The following is a 12,065-nucleotide window of genomic DNA, read 5'->3' as shown; positions in this document are numbered from 1 at the left end:
GAAAACAACGGAAACCATCCAAAAGTAGAAGCACCACAAGTCCATATATTAAATTGATCAAGTTCAGAATTTTGAATGTGCATGTCTGCTTGAAAAGTACTGTTGTTTATAGAGCTTTTTTTTTTTCAAAAATCATGGGATGGAATGATGATTATAAAGAACTGATATTGTGACAACTTTTCTTCTACAAATTTTGATCTTTGTATAATGTACAATAACAGGGAATTATTTAATCTTAGACTAATTATAAATCCTGGATTTTCATAAAATTTTAAAATCAGGTGTAGTGCCTGAAGACTAACTTAGTTTTGCTTGAAATATCAGTTTTCACTGTAGTAGATACTGTCTAAATGGGTAAGTGTGTATATAAGAAGCTAATATAATTGAATTATTGTTTATTTTTATTCATTCATGTTTTTATTGTGTTCCAATTTCATATTTTTATTGTTTATTTTCAGTCATAATTATTATTTCTAGGGTAAATGTCTTTTATGCAGTGTATCTGGTGTTCTACTGTTGTATCTGTAGAAAATGACGCATGCACAGATGGGGGTTAGTCGATGCCTGGCATCAAAAAACGACTAACCCCCATTTGCGCATGCGTCATTATTTTCTCGCTAAATTCTGCAGTTTTCTGCAATAAAACGGCGATATTAAAATAATCCATCGAATTTCCGTCATTATATTATGCTACGACTCCACTGTTATCGCAAAACGTTCCTTCCGAGTTGTAGATATCCGTTAAACATTGCCAACAACGCACGGCTTCATAGTCCCCATGAACGAAGACCCGACTGAAGAAATGACTCGCAGCAAACGAAAATACATACCGGTGCGTATTCAGCACGACAATTGCAAACACCTACATATGTTTTCACAACCGTAACAACTTTTAAATCCAACGAAACGCCCAGAAAAACGCAGCGATGTAAACACTACCAAATTTACAGCAGCTTCCTAATGCAGACAACCACTACTCGACGTCACAGTTGTAAAATACGACGTCACAGGTACACTGTTTTCCCGAACTTTTCTAATGCAAAATGGCGATTAAGCATTGTACGTAATATAAGGCATACTGTCTTTGTTGTTCAGCACACGTACTTTTAATTGTTTGTAAAAAGTTCTCCTTTAACCAGGTAATTGAATATCACAAGAGGAAAGGAAACTGGAATGTCTTAAGTACAGAAATCGGTCTTTGAAATTTGAAGATCCATGATCCGCCCACTTGTTTCACCTCCAGCTAAGAGGTGCATATTTAGTGTGCAAATCGAGAGTTTTCAAGCCATTGTGACGTCACCCTCAATAGTTTGTAACAGATCAGTGAAATCTCACACATGAATCAATAAAAAAATAATAATAAAGAGTTAAACTGTGGAAAACATTAGTTTGAAGTCTTGTGTAGTATAAACAAATTCCCAAGCCTGTGTGACATTACTCTTAAACTTGCAATGACGGGGAACAGACAAAAATACTGCGTCATAGATATAATAATAATAGTATAAAAATACACCAGTCAGATTAACAGATTAATCCACCCTATGTCCTCTTTTCTTGTACTTTACAAACGTGGTTTTTTTTTTAGACAGGATACCCCCCCCCCCCCCCCTGGCGAAAAACGGATCGAGTATTTTTTTTTTTTTTTTTTTTTTAAATTTTCATCATCAATATATATTTGTACTGGCTCAAAAAAAAAAATTGAACAAGTTAAATTGATGCAAAACATCAAATAGACCTCAAAACTATATAAGGCAAAAGTATATAAAGCATTCTGAAGTATTTCCAAAAGAAAGAGTAAAAAAAAATGCATTTATGGCAGAATCTTAGAGAGGTGGATCTAAAAAAAACTTAAATATTTTCTTCAGTCGCATGTCTGATGCACCTTGGAATTAAGTTGGTTTTTTTTTTTTTTTATTATAGCCTTAAAATATTTCTGAATATAGGGAGAATCCACAGTGTGCAAGTCTTTCTAAGACACTGCGAGTTACCCCATACCCTGCATATTTCACTTGCCCATTGAGGAGAAGGTAAACATGGCCTATTTACACCCTTCTTACGTTCAAAGGCAACATTCTCAATATTCTAAATTTTAATTCTTTTCCCCAGATACTCTCCTTCCTATCTATGCCCTAAAATTAGTCCATTCCACCCCGTTCTCATCCTAAGACATATGGGGGGGGGGGGGGGGCTGCGTTTTGCGTGGTCAATGAAATGGAGTAAAATTAGTAACCTGTGGCATAGTTATACTTTCTAAAATCAAATTAAGGGTTAGATACAAATTCCAACATTTATTTTAATTTCCTATTTATTTAACTTTGTTTATTGTTACTCGTTTATTTTCTATAATATGTTTCAATTTAAATGTATTATCATAATTATTATTGAGCACACAAAAATATTGAAATTATGCCTACCCCCCACCCCTGAAAAAAATTTAAAGGCGTCATGTTGTTCTCTAAAAATAAAATTTAAAGCTTTAATCTTAAATCTGTAAAAGTTTTGGATCCTTACTGCTGACATCATTGTCTCGGATAAAGAAAGATAAGTGTAAGCCAGCGTTAATTGCGCTTTGATTGAATTCAGTCTACATACAGCTACACCAGAGAAAATCCACAGAATTTCTTCCCATGTAGAAAAGTACATCTTTGTGATAGATTTTTACTCTTGTTCGACTTTTTGTGTGTATTTTTTATCCCCTCGCAATGGAGTTGCGTGTTTGTGGGTGAGTGAGATAGTTCTGTGCGAAACGAAAGTGACGTAATTTGCATTCGGATCGATGTCGGATGCTGCCTTGGCTTATGGATAATAAATTGCGCAGCTCGATCACTAGCGCTTCATGAAAAATATGCCTACGTGCAAGTCTGCAAGTCCTACGTGCATTTTACAAGTTGAAAAGAACCACTGATATACTCAATATCTAAATTTCTTACTGCCCTATATCGTTACATTTTTATTAATGTCTCTGTAGCCTCATTGTGACGCCACTTTAGCGCGAGTTTCACCGTGCATATTTCTACGCGTGAGTACATGTATGTATACACAAAAATGACTTTCAAATCAATTTCACAGTTGGCTTAGTAGAAAAACACAGCAAATGTAAATATTATATTATAGTATGCTGCTAATCTATTATTGTTATCATTTTCTTTAGCTTCATGTGGTTTTCTACCCTCTCAATATTTTTGTCTCAGTTTCAGACTATCTTATTTGTGGTATTGTAATCTTCCATTAAAACCTACATGTTAGATATAACATGGTTAATATTCTACCATATTACGATATTTTAATATTATTTAATTAAATATGATCTTACTGTAATAATTGTATTCGTCCTCTGAGGGCCCTTGATTGGTAAATAAACATACCACTACATGTATTATACATCATATTTCAACAACAAGGGAATGGGAGAGGCTGTAAATTCTGTCTCTCCATATAGCGTTCCTGCATTGATGATGGTTTTCCTGGTCGATGTTCACAGGCTCGACTTGTAGTACTATAAACCTTTTTTAATATGCTACTTTTAAATATCTCGTTTCGGCGGATGATTTCTTTTTATTGACAAGCAGACCAGTAAAATGCCGGGAGGGGGGGGGTTGTTTCAAAGTATAGTTTTTCACTGTAGTAAATCTTTATTTAAATGCCTTCTGCAGTCTCCCCGTTTTGTTGCAGCATTAAGATCGAGCACTCGCAAATTCCTGCAGTCCCCCCCCCCCCCCCTCGAAATAGGTGTTTTGAATTTGGAGACTAGCATTTTTTTTACTGCATAAACATGATAAATATTGCATCTCAAAGTAATTGCCCCCCAAAAATCTCAGTAAATGCTAATGATAGATTTATAATTAAGCTGTCAGTGCATAATATCAAATAAAGTAGTTCGTCGTATAATGTACATGTAAGCATTATTGTTTATATTTGCCGTGACATGGAATCAGCTACATGTACAAGCTTATCCTTTAAAAAGAAAGCTGACCTAGCACTGGGGCCATCATAAAACACAGAAGTAGATATCTGAACCATTGGTTTAAGTTGCTGAATCGATTAATTATAAATAAAAAGGCATAGTGAACTGGGGGAGGGGGGGGGGGTTCAGTTCAGAAAAGTGAATCCAGAGTGGGCTTCACATCGGCAATGGCATTACTCATTAGTCATGTTATAAGCATTCTGTAGTTTACTGTAATTTAAATTTTGAGCTGAAAAGTAAGAGATCAGTAGAACCAATGAGCACTTAGTTTAAAATATTCCAGTGTGGTACTGTTTTGTAGCAATCTCATCTTCTCGGGTCTTTCCGGCAAGCTCGGCAAGCATATCCAAGGTTGTTATCCGAGCGTGTCGGAAAGTAGTTAAGAAAAGCTAGATATTTATCATAATTTTAGAATTAACTGATATCTTCAGTCTTTGCATTATTAGACCTAAGTAACTGTTACTTTTCGTACATTTATGTACAGGTTAAACAACAAATCTTTTAAATATAATGAAACGGAATTGTCATGGTACAATTTATCTACAGTTGTATTCCCAGAATGCCCTACCATTAGGTCGAGCATGCGTATTCCAGGAAAAAAAAGAGTAATGTAGTCGCCAGCGAACCGATCACAAAAAATTAACAAGTAAAATTGATGCAAAGCATCAAATCGGCCGCAAACAAAATTTAGCATTTTCAAAAAGTACTTTCCCAGTTAAGCATCCAAGGAAAGCACAAGATATTCGAAGCTGAAAGCGGGATCGTTTTTTTTTTATTTTCAGACTGTCTTCAACGCAAAAACTAAATAAATAAAAAATTAAGAAATAAAAAAATAAAGAAATAGAAATTCAAGTACATTTGTTCATCAAAATTGACTCCTCAATTTGATAAAGTCAATGATAAATGATAAAAATTCCTTGAGATGATGCCGGTGATGATTTCTGCAGTGCAGACTATGCTGCACGACGCAGTGCAAAATGTAGAAGAATTATCCTTGTGTCATTCGCAACTGTAGCATATTCAAAGCAATATTTGCTTGTTGCACAACTTTTCAACTTTTTTATTCATCATATATTTTACCACTTAATTATCATCCGGAAAATCATAACGATTTGCGTTCATATCTTACTCACTCCCAGGTTGGGGAGTACCTATTGTTAACTCTTCTTATATAATCATAAATTAATAATTATCTGAAGAGAAATGAAAATGGAATATAATAACACAATAAAGAAATTTTTCAAAGCAAATTTTCCGCATAATTCACTCATCATTTTTTTTTTACATGTTATCATTAAAGAATTATTTTACTGAACAAATAGAAAAATAACGTCTCGTTTCCCCATGTGCATTTTCTAACACAACCACAAATAGATCGGCCGCTGCTTCGGCCGATCATAAAGAGAGAAAATATGTAGTAAAATTTGTTGTGACACCACGATAATTTATTTTTGATACATCACATTTCAGTAGTAATCATTAATATTGTATCATCACGTAACATAGATCCAGGGTAGTATGATGATCCACGTGGAGAGATTGCTGCCGATTTCTTCTTTGTTTCCTTCTCCAACTGTTATTGGCAAAATGGCAGCAAGAACATTTTAATTAAGTTTTTTTTTTTTTGTTTAGCGTCCATTCATCTTTCAGAAATCTACCCATCTATATAGTTCTTACTATTATAGGAGCGATAATGGATCGACAAAAGGAAAACTAAGTGTTTTTCATAATAAAGAAAGAAAAAATTAAATATTCTAAAAATCACGGTAATGCCTAAAATGAATACACTTGCACTTGGATGGTGTTGTATTTTCGCTGTATTTTCCTCAAATGTTTCCGATGGTGAAAACGCAAAGTACACTTCAAATTATTTTAAATAAATAAATGCATATATTCAGTACTTCGATATAAACACAAACATTGGGCTAATCCAGGAGAGGTAAGGTAACAACACTTAAAACGACATCAATATTTGAAAAATAAAGAGCTTAATTAAGCAGTTCAAATTTCAATTGAAGTTTTTGCAGATAGAGACGGGGGGATGATCGTCCAAGTAACTATATGCTAATTCTTACAGACAAAGGGTAAAGCATTAATTCATGTTTGTGGCCACAAAATCCATGACTTCAAAACTTTTTATCTGGATTGCACGAAGAAAAAAAAATCATTCAAAAGAATTCATAAATGATTTGCTGGCATCATGAGGAATAAGCCAGGCACGAAGCATCGTTTTTCAAGAATTGGGGGTTAATTGATGACGTCTGAAAAACTTTGACAAGCATACCCCCTTCCCCGAAAAAAGAAAATAAATAAAAGAAAAATACCAAAACTTGCAAAACTTATTTCGGGGGGGGGGGGCAATTTTTTACCATTAAACCTGCTGAAGAGACTTCTATACAATATCCAGGAACCTTGCTAATGCCCTTAAGTACAAAACAGTAAAGCTTCAGTCTCATCAGACACTTCTATTGTTTTAAATACAGATGGAATTACAGGTACAGGTATTGAGATGCATACATACATGTTATACGTTACCTTAGATTTTTGTAACATGATTTTCACCTCTAATTTTACATACTCAGTACATGTAAATTAAAATGGTATCAGATAAAAATATACAAAAAACAGTATCACTATATTTCATTTAACCGAAATCCAAGGCTTGATGCGCGAGTCAAAGGAGGACGAAATGTGTATGTAATCTCTTAATTATTTGTCTTTACAAAATTCAGGAGGCAAAGACATGTTATGCTATTACTTTTGTTTAATTCGTTTTAGACTTTCCGATGAGGATGACAGTTATTAGAATAATAATAAATAACTTAACATGCAACTTCTGGAAATACAAGTACTGTACCCCACCCCACCCCTTTTTTTTTTTTTTTTTTTTGGTTGAATGGATTATTCAGTAAAGGTCGACAAAATATTCTCATGGTGTTTTTGATAAATATTAAAATGGTTCTTGAAGGAATCTAACTTGCGAAGAACAAAGTAAAACACTCACGGCCAGCACCTAGACCATTTGACAGACTAATCGATTTATGAAAGTATCTTTTAATGATCGAGTTTTCACTTGATAAATATATATAAGCTTCTCTGAAACAAAAATCGTAAACAAAGTTTTAAACTTCAGAATGTTTTAAATGTAGAAGAACTGCTCTCTTAGACGATAGAAACTGAGCAATTGTCATTTAACGGAACTAAAAGCACAGCACTTCCTTGAGCAGTGTTTGGTAACACACCCTCCCCCCCCCCCCCCAACCGCCCTTCTTTTCCTCGGCAATTCTGAGTGACATTTCCTTCACAGGTGGCCTGGCAGGTATAACAGTTCTAGTAAAACTGATGAGCATGTTATATCTCTATATTGCTATTCATAATTAAATAGATATGTGTAGCACAAGAGTTTTGATGGAAATGTGCTACATGTATTACATTTGTATATTTGAAGAATTTTCCCCCGTTAATGACAGATCTACTAGAAATTATAGGGAAAGAATGGAGCGACTAATACATGTAGTTTATTTGGGGGGATATCATACATGTACTTAAAATACGTCGACAGTAACATATATCTTAGTCATTCCATATACTTCGATTTTTCGGCAAGTGACAATATCGCTAAGATTTTAGTCGAACTTATAATCTATAAAGACTAGTTAAAAATTATTAAAAGCGATTTCATATCCATATATCTCGGATGAACCAACGGTAAATATTTATAGAAATGTCTCTTGCACCTGTGCTCAATGGAGGATTTCAAGGGGATGTTGGGGAGGATGTCCGCAACAACCCCTACACCCCCCCCCCCTTTCACACAAATACACACAGAAACACACTAAAAATTCTTACAATACATCTTAATTTTGCTTGCATAAGACTTTATAAAAAAAGTGTGAACAAAAGCATGTGTGACTTTCGATATTTTAATAGAGAAAATTACGAATTTCACCGAGTATACGGGAGCATTTTTCCTGGTGGGGGTAGGTATCTAGAATTTTTTTTAAAAATATTTAATATAAGAAGGGGGGTCATTATCCAGTATCATATAAAATCGCTGGGGATTTATAGATATTTTTAAGAGAAATCCATTTGCTATTTGCTAAGGGACCTGTATAAAGGATAAGAAGTCGACCCCCCCCCCCTCCCTTTCCAGTCAACCCACTTCTAGTTAGTTCTTGCTCATACACAAATCAATCAATAAAAGGGTTCAATACAAATTTATTTCGGGGGCAGGTTGCGTATCTCAAATAAACGGATTATCTATATTTACATGTACATCAAGTACTACTATATCAATGCTGCCTTGGAGAATTGTTGTGCCTTACACCTGATTAATCAGTAATAATTTGTTTACAGTACACAAGACTTCAAACTAATGTTTTCCACAGTTTAACTCTTTATTATTATTTTTTTATTGATTCATGTGTGAGATTTCACTGATCTGTTACAAACTATTGAGGGTGACGTCACAATGGCTTGAAAACTCTCGATTTGCACACTAAATATGCACCTCTTAGCTGGAGGTGAAACAAGTGGGCGGATCATGGATCTTCAAATTTCAAAGACCGATTTCTGTACTTAAGACATTCCAGTTTCCTTTCCTCTTGTGATATTCAATTACCTGGTTAAAGGAGAACTTTTTACAAACAATTAAAAGTACGTGTGCTGAACAACAAAGACAGTATGCCTTATATTACGTACAATGCTTAATCGCCATTTTGCATTAGAAAAGTTCGGGAAAACAGTGTACCTGTGACGTCGTATTTTACAACTGTGACGTCGAGTAGTGGTTGTCTGCATAAGGAAGCTGCTGTAAATTTGGTAGTGTTTACATCGCTGCGTTTTTCTGGGCGTTTCGTTGGATTTAAAAGTTGTTACGATTGTGAAAACATATGTAAGTGTTTGCAGTTGTCGTGCTGAATACGCATCGGTATGTATTTTCGTTTGCTGCGAGTCATTTCTTCAGTCGGGTCTCCATTCATGGGGACTATGAAGCAGTGCGTTGTTGGCAATGTTTAACGGATATCTACAACTCGGAAGGAACGTTTTGCGATAACAGTGGAGTCGTAGCATAATATAATGACGGAAATTCGATGGATTATTTTAATATCGCCGTTTTACTGCAGAAAACTGCAGAATTTAGCGAGAAAATAATGACGCATGCGCAGATGGGGGTTAGTCGTTTTTTGATGCCAGGCATCGACTAACCCCTATCTGCGCATGCGTCATTTTCTACAGATACAACAGTAGAACACCAGATACACTGCATAAAAGACATTTACCCTAGAAATGATAATTATGACTGAAAATAAACAATAAAAATATGAAATTGGAACACAATAAAAACATGAATGAATAAAAATAAACAATAATTCAATTATATTAGCTTCTTATATACACACTTACCCATTTAGACAGTATCTACTACAGTGAAAACTGATATTTCAAGCAAAACTAAGTTAGTCTTCAGGCACTACACCTGATTTTAAAATTTTATGAAAATCCAGGATTTATAATTAGTCTAAGATTAAATAATTCCCTGTTACAATGTAATTTATAAATCATGTAAATTGTTAACATTTAATAAACATGTTAAACCTTTTTGCAAATTGGTCATTGTTGATTTCTTCAAGAATAAACTTGGAAATTTTCATATAAAAACATTTAGTTTAGTATGTTGAACAACATGACATATTTGTTAAATATGCAATTAAAAATATCATATTGCTGCTCATATAATGGTACAGTAAATCAAATGTTGCAGCTGCATCATTTTCTGCAGTTGAACAAAATCCTTTACATTCCTTTCATACACATGTAGTATGATTTAGAAGGAGCCAAAGAAAATGAATTTATAATTTTTTCTATAATAGTTGACAGTTTTAGGACATTGCTAGCAGAGACCAACATACTCTGACTTGTTTATACATAATAATTATGTCTTCATGTAGCATAATGTATTCTTAGACTTTGTTGTTATATATAAGTTAGACAGTATTTGACAAACAGTAAAAGCTAAAAAACTAAATGAAAGGAAGAAGAATCACCCAAATAGACAGTGATTGGTCATCATGTTTACTATATGAAAAAAGTAATTCAAGAAAACTGGATGCGCCTGCTTAGTTTTAACAGCTGTTTAAAATAAAAACGGAAAAAAAAAATCAGGAATCATAAAAGTTGGGTACTTAATATACAGAATTTCGATCCCGATCATAATTCTCTCCAAAACTATTTTAGAGAAATAAAATTAATTCCAGAGTAAACTTGGTACATTGAAAAGAAAAATTCATAATAATGTGATAAATGTAATTAAGAAACAATTCAATAAAAGTTAAATTTTACACACAATGCACTTAGATTTAGGGAAAAATCTTGTCAAACTTCAAGCAATTTATCAAAATTTCTCAATAGTTTTCCTTTTCATTAAAAACTGCTAATTGATTTTTCCACACTTTTTAAAGTGGAAAACTAATAATGAGCAGTTGTTTTACTTTTCCATGTGTAAAAAGCTACATAATGTGTTTGCTGTTTTTAATAATATTGTTTTAAATTCACAATGTTTGTGACATCCAAAATGTCTTGACATATAATTACAATGGTTGCTATGGATATGACCTAGATATCAACTCCATGACAACTAATACAAGAAGGATACAGACTCCTCTCAAAATAACATAAGGTTAGATAATTTATGAAAAACAACAACACTTGTTACTTCTGTACTGAACTTCCTCTTTTTTAGTTGACATTTTGGCCCATAAATGCCCGAATCTATTTATAGTAACATATCACAGCCTGGATGTGCCATTTTGGAAAAATCATGATTTATTTTAATTACTACTGTATCAAGTAATAATATGAAAAAATACTGGCCAAATATGAAATATTCGACTTATCACCGATTGCCTGATTCTTACGTGGACCTGTACTTAATTCTCCTCTCTACTACTAAAGAAGGTCTCCAAAACTCAATAGACTGTCTCTCAGAATATTGCATAAAATCAAAATTGACTGTTAACCTTGATAAAACTAAAGCAATGATTTTCTCAAATAAGAAACCTGACACAGCTCAACATTGTTTTTATTATAATCATTCAATAGTTCATCTTGAACTTGAATATAAATATCTGGGAATTATTTTTACTTATAATGGTAAACTTAAGTATGCAGCTGAACACCTAGCTGACCGTGCAAGAAAAGCTTTTTATGCAATGAAACACTCTTTACCATTTCATAATAACTTATCTGTAAAAACTCTATTAAAACTATATTCTTCACTTATTGAACCTATCATTTTGTATGGTTCTGAGATATGGATTTCAGACTTTAATATTAATATAAACAATTGTGATCAACTACCTTTTGAAAAGATACAGCATTTAATATTTAAAGACATCTTGGGTGTACAGAGAAAAGCTTCAAATTTAGCCATTAAATATGAGCTAGGAACACTTCCTATTTGTTGCAAAGCTTTCATCTCTATGTTTAAATATTACAATTAAGAGACTAAAAAACCATAATAATAAAAATGGAATTAGAAATCAAATTCTTATTGCTGCTTTCTTAGAAGATGACATTCTGTATAATAATGATGTAAAGGATAATTGGCAGAGTCAGATTGATAAATTAAAAAAGAACCTTAAACTTCCATCATTAGATATCACTGATAACACATTTAGCAGCTACTTGAAGAATTTCTACATAAAAAATGTTAATTTGCAACTTCAGAACATTGAATTCACCAAATGTGGTAAATTATTATTTTACAGTCAAATTAGAAAGAACTATGAATTACAAGACTACTTGAAATTTCCAATTAATAAATCTGTACGTTCTAAATTAACAAAACTGAGAATTTCTGCACACCCTTTAGAAATTGAAATAGGCAGATATTCAAAGCCTTGTATCCCAAAAGAATCTCGTTTTTGTCACTATTGTAAAAATGTAGTAGAAAATGAAATACATTTCATATATGACTGTCCTATATATAAAGATTTGCGAAAAAAGTATTACCCTTTGAACATCTATAATTTAAATGATAACATGTTGAAGGAAAATCATTGTAAAGTACTTTGTAATCCTGACAATGCAGTTCAATTTA

The sequence above is a fragment of the Saccostrea echinata genome, unplaced genomic scaffold (assembly GCF_033153115.1).
Source record: "Saccostrea echinata isolate AGI-Se365-2 ecotype Australia unplaced genomic scaffold, CSIRO_AGI_Sech_v1 ptg000029l, whole genome shotgun sequence".
In the NCBI taxonomy this organism is placed as follows: domain Eukaryota; kingdom Metazoa; phylum Mollusca; class Bivalvia; order Ostreida; family Ostreidae; genus Saccostrea; species Saccostrea echinata.
Note: the sequence above shows the minus strand (reverse complement) of the source record.